The sequence below is a fragment of the Leuresthes tenuis genome, unplaced genomic scaffold, assembly GCF_036924035.1.
Source record: "Leuresthes tenuis unplaced genomic scaffold, fLeuTen1.0.hap1 SCAF_18, whole genome shotgun sequence".
In the NCBI taxonomy this organism is placed as follows: domain Eukaryota; kingdom Metazoa; phylum Chordata; class Actinopteri; order Atheriniformes; family Atherinopsidae; genus Leuresthes; species Leuresthes tenuis.
The window spans coordinates 29,439,877-29,460,510 of record NW_027325372.1 but is presented as its reverse complement, the minus strand read 5'-3'; the positions used below and the strand labels follow the sequence as shown (position 1 = coordinate 29,460,510).

The 20,634-nt window shown below is 41.4% G+C and overlaps 2 non-coding genes across 2 annotated transcripts; both read left to right on the top strand.

The window, feature by feature from the left end:
• Nucleotides 1-9,260: 9,260 nt before the first annotated feature.
• On the top strand, nt 9,261-9,373 carry LOC140275797 (U5 spliceosomal RNA). The gene has a single exon (XR_011908512.1). It is a non-coding gene; the product is annotated as a U5 spliceosomal RNA (small nuclear RNA).
• A 309-nt stretch (nt 9,374-9,682) lies between these two features.
• LOC140275999 (U2 spliceosomal RNA) lies at nt 9,683-9,866 on the top strand. The gene has a single exon (XR_011908692.1). It is a non-coding gene; the product is annotated as a U2 spliceosomal RNA (small nuclear RNA).
• Nucleotides 9,867-20,634: the final 10,768 nt, after the last annotated feature.

Below are 20,634 nucleotides of genomic sequence, written 5' to 3'. Positions count from 1 at the left end.
GGTTCGTATGCCCGAATATACACTATCAAAACTGGAAGCGTAGGTGTTCGGCTGCAAGAAGGTGTGAACGTCCGACCAAAGTTTGTGAAAAAGCAGTTAAGAAAAGGTTCGAATATCTAACCAAACATAATCAAAAGTGGGAGCAGAGCTGTTTGACTGCAAGTAGGTGTGAATGTCAGAGAATAATTTGCAAAAAGCTGATGAGAAAGGGTGAGAAATCCCGACTATACACCATCAAATGCGGTAGCGGAGTTGTTCGGCTGTGAGTAGGTGTGATTCTCCAACCATAATTGCTGAAAAATGTGTTAGAAAAGGTAAGAATGCCGGTCCATACATCATCAAAGGCGGGAGAGGTGGTGTTCGGCTGCAAGTAGGTGTGAATGTCCATTAATAATTGCTTTAAAACATGAAAGAAAATTTTCGAATATCAAACCTTACATGATCATTAGCGGGAGAGGAGGTGTTCAGCTGCAAGAAGGTGTGAATATCCACCCATAATTACTGAAAAATGGGTAGGAAAAGATGCGAATGTCCAACCATAAATCATCAAAAGCAGGAGTGGAGTTGTTCAGCTACAAGAAGGTATTAAAGTCCAACTATGTTTGGAAAAAGCGGGTAAGAGAAGGTTCGAATACCCGAATACATACCATCAAAAGCGGAAGCGGAGGTGTTCGGCTGCAAGAAGGTGTGAACGTCCGACCAAAGTTTGTAAAAAGCAGTTAAGAAAAGGTTTGAATATCCAACCGAACATAATCAAAAGCGGGAGCAGAGCTGTTCGACTGCAAGTAGGTGTGAATGTCAGATCATAATTGCTGAAAAATGTGATAGAAAAGACTAGAATGCCGGACAATACATCATCAAAAGCGGGAGAGGTGGTTTTTCGGCTGCAAGTAGGTGTGAATGTCCAGCCATAATTACTCACAAACGGGGGAAGAAAAGGTAGTATTTCCAGACCACACATGATCAAAACAGGGAATGGAGGTGGTTCAGCTGCAAGGTGTGAATGTCTGACTAAAGTTTGTAAAAACCGTGTAAGACAAGGGGCGAATGCCCGACAATGTATGATCAAAAGAGGGAGCGGAGGTTTTCGGCTGCAAGGTCTGAATGTCCAACCACAATTTGTAAAAATCGGGGAAGAAAAGGCTCGAAAGCCCGACTATACACCATCAAAAGCGGGAGCAGAGGTGTTCAGGTGCAAGAAGGTCTGAATGTCCGACCAAAAATTACTGAAAAATGGGTAAGAAAAGGTGCGAATGCCAAATCATACATCATCAAAAGCAGGAGCGGATGTGTTCGGCTACAAGAAGGTTTGAATGTCCAACCATAGTAAGTAATAGGCGGGTAAGAAAAGGCTCGAATGCCCGACTATATACCATCAAAAGCGGAAGCGGAGGTGTTCGGCTGCAAGACGGTGTGAACGTCCGACCAAAGTTTGTAAAAAGCAGTTAAGAAAATGTTCGAATATCCAACCAAACATAATCAAAAGCGGGAGCAGAGCTGTTCGACTGCAAGTAGGTGTGAATATCAGATCATAATTTGCAAAAAGCTGTTGAGAAAGGGTGAGAATGCCCGACTATACACTATCAAATGTGGGAGCGGAGGTGTTCGTCTGTGAGTAGGTGTGAATGTCCGACCATAATTGCTGAAAAATGTGTTAGAAAAGGTAAGAATGCCGGACCATATATCATCAAAAGCGGGAGAGGTTGTGTTCGGCTGCAAGTAGGTGTGAATGTCCAGCCATAATTACTCACAAACGGGTAAGAAAAGGTACTATTGCCAGACCATATATGATCAAAACAGGGAGCGGAGGTGGTTCAGCTGCAAGAAGGTTTGAATGTCCGACTAAAGTTTGTAAAAAGCGGGTAAGACAAGGTGTGAATGCCCGACAATGTATGATCAAAAGAGGAGCGGAGGTTTTCGGCTGCAAGAAGGTCTTAATGTCCACCCAGAATTACTGAAAAATGGGGTAAGAAAAGGTGCGAAAGCCCAACCGCACATGATCATAAGTGGATGAGAAGGTGTTCGACTGCAAGTAGGTGTGAATGTAAGATCATAATTTGTAAAAAGCGGGTAAGAAAAGGTAAGAATGCCCAACCATAAATTATCAAAAGCGGCAGCAGAGTTTCGGCTGGTATTTATCAATGTCTAGATAGATTTCAACAAAAAACAACGTTGTACTTTGCAGTAAAAGAAAGTGCAAATCAAAAGTTTTAGGAATCCGAGAATAAGCTTATTTTCATGAGTTCTGCACGATTTCGGATTTTATGTATAAAATGAATGCCTTCACGCAAACTAAGTTAACACTGCTTTGTCCTTCATATGTACCCATTTCTACATATATTTCAAGCATAAACTTTCTCATACTACCCTGAATGAGAAAGAGCCAAACTTGTGATTAAGCCATACGACCCTTTTGAGGAGTTCTGCATGGTTTGGGATTTTATCTATAAAATTAATTCCTTCACTCAAACTATGTTAAAACGGCTTTTACCTTCATATTTATCAATGTCCCGATAGATTTAAACAAAAAAACAACGTTGTACTTTGCAATAAAAGAAAGAGCAAATCAAAAGTTTTAGGAATCCAAGAATAAGCTTATTTTCATGAGTTCTGCACGATTTCGGATTTTATGTATAAAATGAATTCATTCACTCAAACCAAGTTAAAACTGCTTTTTCCTTCATATTTATCAATGTCTAGATCGACTTCAACAAAGAACAACATTGTATTTTGCAGTAGAAGAAAGAGCAAAACTGAAGGATCAGGAATCCGAGAATAAGCTTCTTTTCATACGTTCTGCATGATTTGGGATTTTATGTATAAAATGAATTCCTTCACTCAAACTAAGTTAACACTGCTTTGTCCTTCATATGTACCCATTTCTACATATATTTCAAGCATAAACTTCCTCATACTACCCTGAATGAGAAAGAACCACACTTGTGATTAAGCCATACGCCCCTTTTGAGGAGTTCTGCATGATTTGGGATTTTATCTATAAAATCAATTCCTTCACTCAAACTATGTTAAAACGGCTTTTACCTTCATATTTATCAATGTCTCGATAGATTTAAACAAAAAAACAACGTTGTACTTTGCAGTAAAAGAAAGAGCCAATCAAAAGTTTTAGGAATCCGAGAATAAGCTTATTTTCATGAGTTCTGCACGATTTCGGATTTTATGTATAAAATGAATTCATTCACTCAAACCAAGTTAAAACTGCTTTTTCCTTCATATTTATCAATGTCTAGATCGACTTCAACAAAGAACAACATTGTATTTTGCAGTAGAAGAAAGAGCAAAACTGAAGGATCAGGAATCCGAGAATAAGCTTCTTTTCATACGTTCTGCATGATTTGGGATTTTATGTATAAAATGAATTCCTTCACTCAAACTAAGTTAACACTGCTTTGTCCTTCATATGTACCCATTTCTACATATATTTCAAGCATAAACTTCCTCATACTACCCTGAATGAGAAAGAACCACACTTGTGATTAAGCCATACGCCCCTTTTGAGGAGTTCTGCATGATTTGGGATTTTATCTATAAAATCAATTCCTTCACTCAAACTATGTTAAAACTGCTTTTTCCTTCATATATATCAATGTCTAGATCGACTTCAACAAAGAACAACATTGTATTTTGCAGTAGAAGAAAGAGCAACACTGAAGGATCAGGAATCCGAGAATAAGCTTATTTTCTTATGGGCAAGTGGGAACTGCTTTGTCCTTCATATTTATCAATGTGTAGATGGATTTCAAATTCTTCTACTGCAAAGTCCAATGTTTTTCTTTGTTGAAGTCGATCTAGACATTGATGAATATGGAAGGACAAAGCAGTTTTAACTTGGTTTGAGCAAAGCAATTCATTTTATAGCAAAATCCAAAATCGTGCAGAACTCATGAAAGCAGGCTTATACTCGGATTCCTGAAACTTTAGATTTGCTCTTTCTTTTACTGCAAAGTACAACGTTGTTTTTTTGTTTAAATCTTTCTAGACATGGTAAATATGAAGGACAAATCAGTTTTAACATAGTTTGAGTGAAGTAATGCATTTTATAAGCAAAATCCCAAATCATGCAGAACTCACGAAAAGCTTTTTCTCGCTTTTCACTGCTTTTTACAAACTTTGGTCGGACGTTCACACCTTCTTGCATCCGAACACCTCCGCTTCCGCTTTTGATGATGTATATTCGGGCATTCGAACCTTTTATTACCCGCTTTTTACAAACCATTGTCGGACTTTCACACCTTCTTGCAGCCGAACACCACCTCTACCGCCTTTGATGAAGTATGGTTCAGTATTCTTACCTTTTCTAACACATTTTTCAGCATTTATGGTCTGACATTCACACCTACTCACAGCTGGACACCTCCGCTCCCGCTTTTGATCATACAATGTCGGGACATCGCTCCTTGTCTTACCAGCTTTTTACAAACTTTAGTCGAACATTCACACCTTCTTGCAGCTGAACACCTCCGCTCCCGCTTTTGATGATGTATAGTCGGGCTTTCAAGCCTTTTCTTAACCGGTTTTTACAAATTATGGTTGGACATTCAGACCTTACAGCCGAAAACCTCCGCTCTCTCTTTTGATCATACATTGTCGGGCATTCGCACCTTGTCTTACCCGCTTTTTACAAACTATAGTCAGACATTCACACCTTGCAGCTGAACCTCCGCTCCCTGTTTTGATCATGTATGGTCTGGCAATACTACCTTTTCTTCCCCCGTTTGTGAGTAATTATGGCTGGACATTCACACCTACTTGCAGTCGAACAGCTTTGCTCCCACTTTTGATTATGTTTGGTTGGATATTCGAACCTTTTCTTAACTGCTTTTTACAAACCATGGTCGGACTTTCACACCTTCTTGTAGCCGAACAACTCCGCTCCCGCTATATATTTTGTACAGTCGGGTATTTTAACCTTTTCTTACCCGCTTTTTACCAACTATGGTCGGATATTCACACCATCTTACAGCGGAACACCTCCGCTCCCGCTTTTTATGGTGTATAGTCGGGCATTCGAACCTTTTCTTACCCGCTATTTACAAACTATGGTAGGACATTCAAACTTTCGTGTATCCGAAAACCTCCGCTCTCTCTTTTGATCATACATTGTCGGACATTCGCACCTTTTCTTACCCGCTTTTTACAAACCATGGTCGGACTGTCACACCTTCTTGTAGCCGAACACATCCGCTCCCGCTATTGATTGTGTACAGTCGGGTATATTAACCTTTTCTTACCCGCTTTTTACCAAGTATGGTTGGACATTCACACCTTCGTACAGCGGAACACCTCCGCTCCCTCTTTTGATGGTGTATGTTCGGGCATTCAAACCTTTTCTTACCCGCTTTTTCCAAACCATGGTCGGCTATTCACAGCTTCCTCTCCACCATACTTGTATGGTGGGATATTCACACCCACTTGCATCCGAAGACCTCCGACCCAAATTTTGTTGATATTTAGTCGGACATTCGCACCTTACCCGCTTTTGGCAAACTATGGCCTTCTTGCAGCCAAACAACTCTGATCTTGCTTTTGATGATGTAAGGTTGGGCATTCAGACCTTGCTTCACCTGCTTTTCACCAAATATAGTCGGACATTCACACCTTCTTGCAGCCGAACACTTCCGCTCCACCTTTTAGTGTTCTATCACACCTTTTTTTTCACCGCATTTTATACATTATGGTTGGAAATTTTCAACAACTCTCATCCGATGACCTCTCCTCCCGCTTTTGTTAATATATTTGAACTTTAGTTTGACATTCAAACCTTCTTGCAGCTGAACCACCTCCGCTCCCGCTTTTGATCATACATTGTCAGGCATTCGCACCTTGTCTTACCCACTTTTTACAAACTTTAGTCGAACAGTCACACCTTTTTGCAGCCGAACACCACCTCTCCCGCTTTTGATGATGTATGGTCCAGCATTCTTACCTTTTCTAACACATTCTTCAGCAATTATGGTCGGACATTCACACCTACTCAGAGCCGAACACCTCCGCTCCCGCATTTGATGGTGTATAGTCGGGCATTCTCACCCTTTCTCATCAGCTTTTTGCAAATTATGATCTGACATTCACACCTACTTGCAGTCGAACAGCTCTGCTCCCGCTTTTGATTATGTTTGGTTGGATATTCGAACCTTTTCTTAACTTCTTTTTACATATTTTGGTTGGACGTTCACACCTTCTTGTAGCCGAACACTTCCACTCCTGCTTTTGATGATGTATGGTTGGGCATTCACACCTTTTTTTTGCCCATTTTTCAGGAATTATGGGTGGACATTCACACCTTGCAGCTGAACACCTCCTATCCCACTTATGATCATGTGCGGTTTGATTTTCGAAAAGTTTCTTTCATGTTTTCTAGCAATTATTCATGGACATGTAGACCTTCTTGCAGCTGAACACCTCCGCTCCCGCTTTTGATCATACATTGTCAGGCATTCGCACCTTGTCTTACCCACTTTTTACAAACTTTAGTCGAACAGTCACACCTTTTTGCAGCCGAACACCACCTCTCCCGCTTTTGATGATGTATGGTCCAGCATTCTTACCTTTTCTAACACATTCTTCAGCAATTAAGGTCGGACATTCACACCTACTCAGAGCCGAACACCTCCGCTCCCGCATTTGATGGTGTATAGTCGGGCATTCTCACCCTTTCTCATCAGCTTTTTACAAATTATGATCTGACATTCACACCTGCTTTTGATAATGTATTGTTAGGCATTCGCACCTTTTATTTTACCCATTTTTCATGAATTATGGGTGGACATTCACACCTTCTTGCAGCCGGACACCTCCTCTCCCGCTTATGATCATGTGCGGTTTGATATTCGAAAATTTACTTTCTTGTTTTAAAGCAATTATTGATGGACATTCAAACCTTCTTTTTGATGGTGTATAGTCGGGCTTTCGAGCCTTTTCTTCCCGGTTTTTACAAACCATGGTCGGACTTTCACACCTTCTTGTAGCCGAACAACTCCGCTCCCGCTATTGATTGTGTACAGTCGGGTATTTTAACCTTTTCTTACCCGCTTTTTACCAACTATGGTCGGACATTCAAACCTTCTTGTAGCCGAAGACATCCACTCCTGCTTTTGATGATGTATGGTTGGGCATTCGCACCTTTTCTTACCCATTTTTCAGTAATTATGGGTGGATATTCACACCTTCTTGCAGCGGAACACCTCCTCTCCCGCTTATGATTATGTGCGGTTTGATATTCGAAAATTTTCTTTCATGTTTTATAGAAATTATTGATGGACATTCATACCTTCTTGAAGCCGAACACATCCACTCCTGCTTTTGATGATGTATGGTTGGGCATTCGAACATACTTGTTGCCCGTTTTTCATTAATTATGGGTGGACATTCACACCTTGTCGCAGCCAAACACCTCCGCTCCCTGTTTTGATCATGTATGTTTTGACATTCGCACCTTTTCTCACCTGCTTTTTACTATTGTCGTTCAATCACAGCTTCCTCTCCACCATACTTGTATGGTAGGAAATTCTCACCCACTCTCATCCGAAGACCTCTCCTCCCGCTTTGGTTAATATTTAGTCGGGCATTCGAACCTTTTCTTACCCACTTTTTACAAATTATGGTCGAACATTCACACCTACTTGCAGCTGAATACTTCCGCTCCCCCTTTTAGTGATGTATGGTTGGCATTTGCACCTTTTGTTACCCTCTTTTGTTGAAACTTCATCAGAAGTGAAGAAATAAATGAATGCCTATCAACAAATGTGGGATCTAAACTCTACTGCTTCCTCTAAAATAATTTCTTTTCTCAATTCAGAAATGTGTGTGTGTAAGTCACAACACCCGTGACACCAAAACGGCTTTCTTTTCTCTCTTTTCTCTACACTCTGCACTATGAGCACACACACCAAATCAGAAAGGCTTTTTTCTCTCTTTTCTACATTATGGACTGTGGGGACACAAAACCGCTCTCTCTTTTTTTTTTTGATTGTGTGCCAGGGCGTTGTCTCACGTATTAGATTATGCTTACGATACGAATGGGTTTATCAGTCACATCAGAATCCATACATACTGATCCTCCCGTAATAAAATGGTCGGATCTTATCAAACACACTTTGTTTCTTGTGACAATCAAGTCAGCGAAACAGCGTATACACGTCAAGACACTGAATCAAGTTTGCCACAAGAACTCATAAGTTTGGCAGTATTGCTCTGCCGTCAGCAATCATACACCCATTTTATTTTCGTGAGACATGTGCAGGCACCTGTTCATCTACTGTTCTATCACTATGAATTAGTTTATCTATTATTAATAAGGATACTTCTACAACTACTATCAAAGTATGTCCAGACTTCTTATGTTGTCAGTTGCTATATATGAATAAGTGGGTAGCTACTGACAAGCATTAAGCATGTCACACAGCCCAAACATATAACATTTCAGGACACACCACACAGTTAACAACCACAGTGAAGTGTCAAAGCCCAAACATGTAACATTCAACAGGACACTTACACAACACATTCAAATCAAACAGTCAGACAACATACAAGAACATATACCCCAGCCGGCATTGCTCCCTGCCTATTTTCGTACAGCTCACTATGTGTGCGCACACCTTTATTCACAAACTCTTCAACTTATACTCTTTTACCAAAGCTGCTACAGCTCGATTGGCCGAATACCCTTAGATCCTATTTCGGTGAATTTGACATCTGCCTTACATGTAACAGATTAGCGGTTTAGCAGTTTTAATTTAGTTTGAGTGAAGGAATTCATTTTATAGCAAAATCCGAAATCGTGAAGAACTCATGAAAGTAAGCTTATTCTCGGATTCCTGAAACTTTAGATTTGCTCTTTCTTTTACTGCAAAGTACAACGTTGTTTTTTTTTTGTTTAAATCTTTCTAGACATGGTACATATGAAGGACAAAGCAGTTTTAACATAGTTTGAGTGAAGGAATTCATTTTATAGATAAAATCCCAAGAGTCTGCTGAGAAAAGAGAGTGAATGCGAAGTAGACTTTAACACGGCTCTGGGAGCGAGCCGAGTGTGGGCTAACCGGGAGAATTGCTTGAAAGAATCGCGACACCGAATGAGCGGTCAGAACAAAGCCTCAATACGGTGTTCCCGTGGTGTTTTTGTTGCTGCCTTGTCGATTGCACAGGGGCAAGCGTTTCAACCAAGCAACGCTCACCATGGGGAAGGTGGCTATGCCAACTAGCCTGATGCCCTGCTCCCGCAGTGACGGATAATCGTACTCTGGTTTCTCTTCATAACATACAAGTCTTTCGCCTTTTACTAAAGACTTTCGTGGAGAGCAGCACTAATGAGTTGTTTCTATTTTTGAGAGGCTTTACCTTTGCGGGTGAAGCCCTTTCTGTCTGTGCAAAAGAAATCTTGTTACTGTGCAGAGTGACTTCTCTGAGTAGAGTCGCCTTACTTGTTGCGATTGTGCCGATGTTCGAAGCTGGAGTGCAAAGTTGTTGCTTGAATGGTGCTTGCTGGAGCATGCGGGAGTGCAAAGTTATACCATTTAAAAGGGCTGAAGAGTGCTCAGTGCAGCGGGTGGGCGGAGGTGCAACGTGACACTCTGGCCACCTATGGCCATAAAAAGAACACTGCTACAAGTGCGCATTGTGCCAGCAAGGGCCCTCGGACCTGAAACAGTGGACAGTTATCGCTTCTCGGCCTTTTGGCTAAGATCAAGTGTAGTATCTGTTCTTATCAGTTTAATATGTCCTCTATACGAGGACTACATATTAAATGGATTTTTAAGAATAGGAGTTGAAAAAGAAGCTTGCTCCGTTCACTCCAAGCATCGACCCAGTACTGCAGTGCCGCTGGGAACGGTGCGCTCTTCTCTGCTCTTGTGAAAAAGCAAACAGCGGTGCAGGATGGAAGTTTAAGGGAGCCCAAGATGAAACTTTCTTTTAATCTGCTGAGAAAAGAGAGTGAATGCGAAGTAGACTTTAACACAGCTCTGGGAGCGAGCCGAGTGTGGGCTAACCGGGAGAATTGCTTGAAAGAAACGCGACACCGAATGAGTGGTCAGAACAAAGCCTCAATACGGTGTTCCCGTGGTGTTTGTGGCTGCCTTGTCTTTTGCACAGAGTAAAAGACAAGGCAGCCATCGAATAGGGCCCGATTGTTCCTACTTGGTCAGCCGAGGAGCAAGGGGGGGGAGCAAGCGTCTCAACCAAGCAAATCTCACCAAGTAGGAACAATCAGGCCCTATTCGATGGCTGCAACACCTGAAAGAGATATTGATGCGAGACCCGATCAAAAGCTTTTTCAAAGTCTAAATTTAAGATGACAAGCCGGGTGTTTCTGTCTCTAGCGTAATCAATGATGTCTCGAATCAGTACGAGGCTGTCGGTGAGTTGTCTCTCTGAGATGGCACAAGCCTGGTCTGGGTGAATTACCTCCTCTAAAACAGAGGACATCCGTGTCGTTAAAACCTTGCTAAAAAGTTTACAGTCAAAGTTTAAAAGTGTGATGGGCCTCCAATTCTTTAGGTCAGTCTTATCATTTTTATCAGAAGTGAAGAAATAAATGAATGCCTATCAACAAATGTGGGATCTAAACTCTAGTGCTTCCTCTAAAATAATTTCCTTTCACAATTTAGAAATGTGTGTGTGTAAGTCACAACACCCGTGACACCAAAACGGCTTTCTTTTCTCTACACTCTGCACTATGAGCACACACACCAAATCAGAAAGGCTTTTTTCTCTCTTTTCTACATTATGGACTGTGGGGACACAAAACCGCTCTCTCTTTTTTTTTTATCGTGTGCCAGGGCGTTGTCTCACGTATTAGATTGTGCTTAAGATACGAATGGGTTTATCAGTCACATCAGAATCCATACATACTGATCCTCCCGTAATAAAATGGTCGGATCTTATCAAACACACTTTGTTTCTTGTGACAATCAAGTCAGCGAAACAGCGTATACACGTCAAGACACTGAATCAAGTTTGCCACAAGAACTCATAAGTTTGGCAGTATTGCTCTGCCATCAGCAATGATACACCCATTTTATTTTCGTGAGACATGTGCAGGCACCTGTTCATCTACTGTTCTATCACTATGAATTAGTTGATCTATTATCAATAAGGATACTTCTACAACTACTCTATCAAAGTATGTCCGGACTTCTTACGTTGTCAGTTGCTATATATGAATAAGTGGGTAGCTACTGACAAGCATTAAGCATGTCACACAGCCCAAACATATAACATTTCAGGACACACCACACAGTTAACAACCACAGTGAAGCGTGTCAAAGCCCAAACATGTAACATTCAACAGGACACTTACACAACACATTCAAATCAAACAGTCAGACAACATACAAGAACATATACCCCAGCCGGCATTGCTCCCTGCCTATTTTCCTACAGCTCACTATGTGTGCGCACACCTTTATTCACAAACTCTTCAACTTATACTCTTTTACCGAAGCTGCTACAGCTCGATTGGCCGAATACCGAATAATCCTAATTCGGTGAATTTGACATCTGCCTTACATGTAACAGATTAGCGGTTTAGCAGTTTTAATTTAGTTTGAGTGAAGGAATTCATTTTATAGCAAAATCCGAAATCGTGAAGAACTCATGAAAGTAAGCTTATTCTCGGATTCCTGAAACTTTAGATTTGCTATTTCTTTTACTGCAAAGTACAACGTTGGTTTTTTTGTTTAAATCTTTCAAGACATGGTAAATATCAAGGACAAAGCAGTTTTAACATAGTTTGAGTGAAGGAATTCATTTTATTGATAAAATCCCAAGAGTCTGCTGAGAAAAGAGAGTGAATGCAAAGTAGACTTTAACACGGCTCTGGGAGCGAGCCGAGTGCGGGCTAACCGGGAGAATTGCTTGAAAGAAACGCCATACCAAATGAGCGGTCAGAACAAAGCCTCAATACGATGTTCCTGTTGTGTTTTTGTTGCCGACAATGTATGATCAAAAGAGGGAGCGGAGGTTTTCGGCTGAAACAAGGTCTGAATGTCCATCCATATTTTGTAAAAATCTGGGAAGAAAAGGCTCGAAAGCCCGACTATACACCATCAACAGCTGGAGCGGAGGTGTTCAGCTGCAAGAAGGTCTGAATGTCCATCAATAATTGCTAGAAAACATGGAAGAGAATTTTCGAATATCAAACCGCACATGATCATAAGCGGGAGAGGAGGTGTTCAAATGCAAGAAGGTGTGAATGTCCACCCATAATTACTGCAAAATGGGTAAGAAAAGGTACGAATGCCCAACCATACATGATCCTAACAGGGAGCGGAGGTGTTTGGCTGCGACAAGGTGTGTATGTCCACCCATAATTAATGAAAAGCGGGCAACAAGTAGGTTTGAATACCCATCATCAAAAGCAGGAGTGGATGTGTTCGGCTACAAGAAGGTTTGAATGTCTGACCATAGTTTGTAAAAAGCGGGTAAGAAAAGGTTCGAATGCCCGAACATACACCATCAAAGGAGGGAGCGGAGGTGTTCCGCTGTAAGAAGGTGTGAATGTCCAACCATAATTGGCAAAAAGCAGGTAAGAAAAGGTTAAAATACCCTATTGTACACAATCAATAGCGGGAGCAGAGTTGTTCCGCTACTAAAAGGTGTGAAAGTCCGACCATGAATTGTAAAAAGCAGGTAAGAAAAAGTGCGAATGCCCGACAATGTATGATCAAAAGAGGGAGCGGAGGTTTTCGGCTGAAAGAAGGTCTGAATGTCCATCCATAATTTGTAAAAATCGGGGAAGAAAAGGCTCGAAAGCCCGACTATACACCATCAACAGCTGGAGCGGAGGTGTTCAGCTGCAAGAAGGTCTGAATGTCCATCAATAATTGCTAGAAAACATGGAAGAGAATTTTCGAATATCAAACCGCACATGATCATAAGCGGGAGAGGAGGTGTTAAAATGCAAAAAGGTGTGAATGTCCACCCATAATTACTGCAAAATGGGTAAGAAAAGGTACGAATGCCCAACTATACATCATCAAAAGCAGGAGTGGATGTGTTCGGCTACAAGAAGGTTTTAATGTCCGACCATAGTTTGTAAAAAGCGGGTAAGAAAAGGTTAGAATGCCCGAACATACACCATCAAAAGAGGGAGCGGAGGTGTTCCACTGTAAGAAGGTGTGAATGTCTGACCATAGTTGGTAAAAAGCGGGTAAGAAAAGGTGAAAATACCCGACTGTACACAATCAATAGCGGGAGCGGAGTTGTTCGGCTACTAAAAGGTGTGAAAGTCCGACCCTGGTTTGTAAAAAGCGGGTAAGAGAAGGTGCGAATGCCCGACAATGTATGATCAAAAGAGGGAGCGGAGGTTTTCGGCTGCAAGAAGGTCTGAATGTCCAACAATAATTTTGTAAAAACCGGGGAAGAAAAGGCTCGAAAGCCCGACTATACATCATCAAAAGCGGGAGCGGAGGTGTTCAGCTGCAAGAAGGTGTGAATGTCCGACCATAGTTTGTAAAAAATGGGTAAGAAAAGGTGCGAATGCTCAACCATACATCATCAAAAGTAGGAGTGGATGTGTTCGGCTAAAAGAAGGTTTGAATGTCCGACCATAGTTCGTAAAATGCGGGTAAGAAAAGGTTCGAATGCCCGGACATACACCATCAAAAGAGGGAGCGGAGGTGTTCCGCTGTAAGACGGTGTGAATGTCCAACAATAGTTGGTAAAAAGCGGGTAAGAAAAGGTTAAAATACCCGACTGTACACAATCAATAGCGGGAGCGGAGTTTTTCGGCTACAAGAAGGTGTGAAAGTCCAACCATGGTTTGTAAAAAGCGGGTAAGAAAAGGTTCGAATGTGCGAATATATACCATCAAAAGCGGAAGCGGAGGTGTTCGGCTGCAAGAAGGTGTGAACGTCCGACCAAAGTTTGTAAAAAGCAGTGAAGAAAAGTTTCGAATATCCAACCAAACATAATCAAAAGCGGGAGCAGAGCTGTTCGACTGCAAGTAGGTGTGAATGTCAGATCATAATTTGCAAAAAGCTGATGAGAAAGGGTGAGAATGCCCGACTATACACCATCAAATGCGGGAGCAGAAGTGTTCGGCTGTGAGTAGGTGTGAATGTCAAACCATAATTGCTGAAAAATGTGTTAGAAAAGACTAGAATGCCGGACCATACATCATCAAAAGCGGGAAAAGTGGTGTTCGGCTGCAAGTAGGTGTGAATGTCCAGCCATAATTACTCACAAACCGGTAAGAAAAAGTAGTATTGCCAGACCATACATTATCAAAACAGGGAGCGGAGGTGGTTCAGCTGCAAGGTGTGAATGTCTGACTAAAGTTTATAAAAAGCGGGTAAGACAAGGTGCGAATGCCTGACAATGTATGATCAAATGAGGGAGCGGAGGTTTTCGGCTGCAAGGTCTGAATGTACAACCATAATTTGTGAAAACCGGGGAAGAAAAGGCTCGAAAGCCCAACTATACACCATCAAAAGCGGGAGCGGAGGTGTTCGGCTGCAAGTAGGTGTGAATGTTGGACCATAATTTGTAAAAAGCGGGTAAGAAAAGGTTTGAATGCCCGACTATATATTAACAAAAGCAGGAGGAGAGGTCTTCGGATAAGAGTGGGTGAGAATTTCCAACCATAATCAATAAAATGCGGTGAAAAAAAAGGTGTGAATACCCCATAGAACACTAAAAGGTGGAGCAGAAGTGTTCGGCTGCAAGAAGGTGTGACTGTTCGACTATATTTGGTGAAAAGCAGGTGAAGCAAGGTCTGAATGCCCAACCTTACATCATCAAAAACGAGATCAGAGGTGTTTGGCTGCAAGAAGGCCATAGTTTGCCAAAAGCGGGTAAGCTGCGAATGACCGACTAAATATCAACAAAAGTGGGGGCGGAGGTCTTCGGATGCAAGTGGGTGTGAATATCCCACCATACAAGTATGGTGGAGAGGAAGCTGTGAATGGCCGACCATAGTAAAAAGCGGGTGAGAAAAGGTGCGAATGTCCAATCATACATGATCAAAACAGGGAGCGGAGGTGTTTGGCTGCGACAAGGTGTGTATGTCCACCCATAATTAATGAAAAGCGGGCAACAAGTAGGTTTGAATACCCATCATTAAAAGCAGGAGTGGATGTGTTCGGCTACAAGAAGGTTTGAATGTCTGACCATAGTTTGTAAAAAGCGGGTAAGAAAAGGTTCGAGTGCCCGAACATACACAATCAAAAGAGGGAGCGGAGGTGTTCCGCTGTAAGACGGTGTGAATGTCCAACAATAGTTGGTAAAAAGCGGGTAAGAAAAGGTTAAAATACCCGACTGTACACAATCAATAGCGGGAGCGGAGTTGTTCGGCTACAAGAAGGTGTGAAAGTCCGACCATGGTTTGTAAAAAGCGGGTAAGAAAAGGTGCGAATGCCCGACAATGTATGATCAAAAGAGAGAGTGGAGGTTTTCGGCTGCAAGAAGGTCTGAATGTCCAACCATAATTTGTAAAAACCGGGGAAGAAAAGGCTCGAAAGCCCGACTATACACCATCAAAAGTGGGAGCGGAGGTGTTCAGCTGCAAGACGGTCTGAATGTCCATCAATAATTGCTAGAAAACATGAAAGAAAATTTTCGAATATCAATCTGCAAATGATCATAAGCAGGAGAGGAGGTGTTCAGCTGCAAGAAGGTTTGAATGCCTACCCATATTTACTGAAAAATGGGTAAGAAAAGGTGCGAATGCCTAACCATACATCATCAAAAGAGGGAGCGGAGGTGTTCCGCTGTAAGACGGTGTGAATGTCCGACCATAGATGGTAAAAAGCGGGTAAGAAAAGGTTAAATTACCCGACTGTACACAATCAAAAGAGGGAGTTGAGTTGTTCAGCTAAGAGAAGGTGTGAAAGTCCAACCTTGGTTTGTAAAAAGCGGGTAAGAAAAGGTTCGTATGCCCGATTATACACCATCAAAAGCGGAAGCGGAGGTGTTCGGCTTCAAGATATTGTGAACGTCCGACCAAAGTTTGTAAAAAGCAGTTAAGAAAAGGTTCGAATATCTAACCAAACATAAGAATGAGTCTTTTCCGCTGTAGAATGCCCGACTATAGACCATCAAATGCGGGAGCGGAGGTGTTCGGCTCTGAGTAGGTGTGAATGTCCGACCATAATTGCTGAAGAATGTGTTAGAAAAGGTAAGAATGCTGGACCATACATCATCAAAAGCGGTAGAGGTGGTGTTCGGCTGCAAAAAGGTGTGACTGTTCGACTAAAGTTTGTAAAAAGTGGTTAAGACAAGGTGCGAATGCCTGACAATGTATGATCAAAAGCGGGAGCGGAGGTGTTCAGCTGCAAGAAGGTCTACATGTCCATCAATAATTGCTAGAAAACATGAAAGAAACTTTTCGAAAATCAAACCGCACATGATCATAAGTGGGATAGGAGGTGTTCAGCTGCAAGGTGTGAATGCCCAACCATACATCATCAAAAGCAGGAGTGGAAGTGTTCAGCTACAAGAAGGTGTGAACGTCCAACCAAAATATGTAAAAAGAAGTTAAGAAAAGGTTCGAATATCCAACCAAACATAATCAAAAGCGGGAGCAGAGCTGTTCGACTGCAAGTAGGTGTGAATGTCAGATCATAATTTGCAAAAAGCTGATGAGAAAGGGTGAGAATGCCCGACTATAAATAATCAAATGCGGGAGCGGAGTTGTTCGGCTATGAGTAGGTGTGAATCTCCGACCATAATTGCTGAAAAATGTGTTAGAAAAGGTAAAAATGCCGGTCCATACATCATCAAAAGCGGGAGCGGAGGTGTTCAGCTGCAAGAAGGTGTGAATGTTCGACTAAAGTTTGTAAAAAGCTGGTAAGACAAGGAGCGATGTCCCGACATTGTATGATCAAAAGCGGAAGCGGAGGTGTCCAGCTGTGAGTAGGTGTGAATGTCCGACCATAATTGCTGAAAAATGTGTTAGAAAAGGTAAGAATACTGGACCATACATCATCAAAAGCGGGAGAGGTGGTGTTCGGCTGCAAGAAGGTGTGAAAGTCCGACAATGGTTTGTAAAAAGCGGGTAAAAAAAGGTTCGAATGCCCGAATATACATCATCAAAAGCGGAAGCGGAGGTGTTCGGATGCAAGAAGGTGTGAACGTCCGACCAAAGTTTGTAAAAAGCAGTGAAAAGCGAGAAAAAGCATTTCGTGAGTTCTGCATGATTTGGGATTTTGCTTATAAAATGCATTACTTCACTCAAACTATGTTAAAACTGATTTGTCCTTCATATTTACCATGTCTAGAAATATTTAAACAAGAAAACAACGTTGTACTTTGCAGTAAAAGAAAGAGCAAATCTAAAGTTTCAGGAATCCGAGTATAAGCCTGCTTTCATGAGTTCTGCACGATTTCGGATTTTGCTATAAAAATGAATTGCTTTGCTCAAACCAAGTTAAAACTGCTTTGTCCTTCCATATTCATCAATGTCTAGATCGACTTCAACAAAGAAAAACATTGGACTTTGCAGTAGAAGAAGTTGAAATCCATCTACACATTGATAAATATGAAGGACAAAGCAGTTCCCACTTGCCCATAAGAAAATAAGCTTATTCTCGGATTCCTGATCCTTCAGTGTTGCTCTTTCTTCTACTGCAAAATACAATGTTGTTCTTTGTTGAAGTCGATCTAGACATTGATAAATATGAAGGTAAAAGCCGTTTTAACATAGTTTGAGTGAAGGAATTGATTTTATAGATAAAATCCCAAATCATGCAGAACTCCTCAAAAGGGGCGTATGGCTTAATCACAAGTGTGGCTCTTTCTCATTCAGGGTAGTATGAGGAAGTTTATGCTTGAAATATATGTAGAAATGGGTACATATGAAGGACAAAGCAGTGTTAACTTAGTTTGAGTGAAGGAATTCATTTTATACATAAAATCCCAAATCATGCAGAACGTATGAAAAGAAGCTTATTCTCGGATTCCTGATCCTTCAGTTTTGCTCTTTCTTCTACTGCAAAATACAATGTTGTTCTTTGTTGAAGTCGATCTAGACATTGATAAATATGAAGGAAAAAGCCGTTTTAACTTGGTTTGAGTGAATGAATTAATTTCATACATAAAATCCGAAATCGTGCAGAACTCATGAAAATAAGCTTATTCTCGGATTCCTAAAACTTTTGATTTGCTCTTTCTTTTATTGCAAAGTACAACGTTGTTTTTTTGTTTAAATCTATCGAGACATTGATAAATATGAAGGTAAAAGCCGTTTTAACATAGTTTGAGAGAAGGAATTAATTTTATAGATAAAATCCCAAATCATGCAGAACTCCTCAAAAGGGAGGTATGGCTTAATCACAAGTGTGGCTCTTTCTCATTCAGGGTAATATGAGGAAGTTTATGCTTGAAATATATGTAGAAATTGGTACATATGAAGGACAAAGCAGTGTTAACTTAGTTTGCGTGAAGAAATTCATTTTATACATAAAATCCGAAATCGTGCAGAACTCATGAAAATAAGCTTATTCTCGGATTCCTAAAACTTTTGATTTGCACTTTCTTTTACTGCAAAGTACAACGTTGTTTTTTGTTGAAATCTATCTAGACATTGATAAATACCAGCCGAAACTCTGCTGCCGCTTTTGATAATTTAGGGTTGGGCATTCTTACCTTTTCTTACCCGCTTTTTACAAATTATGATCTTACATTCACACCTACTTGCAGTCGAACACTTTCTCATCCACTTATGATCATGTGCGGTTGGGCTTTCGCACCTTTTCTTACCAATTTTTCAGTAATTATGGGTGGACATTCAGACCTTCTTGCAGCCGAAAACCTCCGCTCCTCTTTTGATCATACATTGTCGGGCATTCACACCTTGTCTTACCCGCTTTTTACAAACTTTAGTCGGACATTAAAACCTTCTTGCAGCTGAACCACCTCCGCTCCCTGTTTTGATCATATATGGTCTGGCAATAGTACCTTTTCTTACCCGTTTGTGAGTAATTATGGCTGGACATTCACACCTTCTTGCAGCCGAACACAACCTCTCCCACTTTTGATGATATATGGTCCGGCATTCTTACCTTTTCTAACACATTTTTCAGCAATTATGGTCGGACATTCACACCTACTCACAGACGAACACCTCCGCTCCCACATTTGATAGTGTATAGTCGGGCATTCTCACCCTTTCTCATCAGCTTTTTTTTAAATTATGATCTGATATTCACACCTACTTGCAGTCGAACAGCTCTGCTCCCGCTTTTGATTATGTTTGGTTGGATATTCGAACCTTTTCTTAACTTCTTTTTACATATTTTGGTTGGACGTTCACACCTTCTTGTAGCTGAACACTTCCACTCCTGCTTTTGATGATGTATGGTTGGGCATTCACACCTTGCAGCTGAACACCTCCTATCCCACTTATGATCATGTGCGGTTTGATTTTCGAAAAGTTTCTTTCATGTTTTCTAGCAATTATTGATGGACATGTAGACCTTCTTGCAGCTGAACACCTCCGCTCCCGCTTTTGATCATACATTGTCAGGCATTCGCACCTTGTCTTAACCACTTTTTACAAACTTTAGTCGAACAGTCACACCTTTTTGCAGCCGAACACCACCTCTACCGCTTTTGATGATGTATGGTCCAGCATTCTTACCTTTTCTAACACATTCTTCAGCAATTATGGTCGGACATTCACACCTACTCAGAGCCGAACACCTCCGCTCCCGCATTTGATGGTCTATAGTCGGGCATTCTACAGCGGAAAAGACTCATTCTTATGTTTGGTTAGATATTCGAACCTTTTCTTAACTGCTTTTTACAAACTTTGGTCGGACGTTCACAATATCTTGAAGCCGAACACCTCCGCTTCCGCTTTTGATGGTGTATAATCGGGCATACGAACCTTTTCTTACCCGCTTTTTACAAACCAAGGTTGGACTTTCACACCTTCTCTTAGCTGAACAACTCAACTCCCTCTTTTGATTGTGTACAGTCGGGTAATTTAACCTTTTCTTACCCGCTTTTTACCATCTATGGTCGGACATTCACACCGTCTTACAGCGGAACACCTCCGCTCCCTCTTTTGATGATGTATGGTTAGGCATTCGCACCTTTTCTTACCCATTTTTCAGTAAATATGGGTAGGCATTCAAACCTTCTTGCAGCTGAACACCTCCTCTCCTGCTTATGATCATTTGCAGATTGATATTCGAAAATTTTCTTTCATGTTTTCTAGCAATTATTGATGGACATTCAGACCGTCTTGCAGCTGAACACCTCCGCTCCCACTTTTGATGGTGTATAGTCGGGCTTTCGAGCCTTTTCTTCCCCGGTTTTTACAAATTATGGTTGGACATTCAGACCTTCTTGCAGCCGAAAACCTCCACTCTCTCTTTTGATCATACATTGTCGGGCATTCGCACCTTTTCTTACCCGCTTTTTACAAACCATGGTCGGACTTTCACACCTTCTTGTAGCCGAACAACTCCGCTCCCGCTATTGATTGTGTACAGTCGGGTATTTTAACCTTTTCTTACCCGCTTTTTACCAACTATTGTTGGACATTCACACCGTCTTACAGCGGAACACCTCCGCTCCCTCTTTTGATGGTGTATGTTCGGGCACTCGAACCTTTTCTTACCCGCTTTTTACAAACTATGGTCAGACATTCAAACCTTCTTGTAG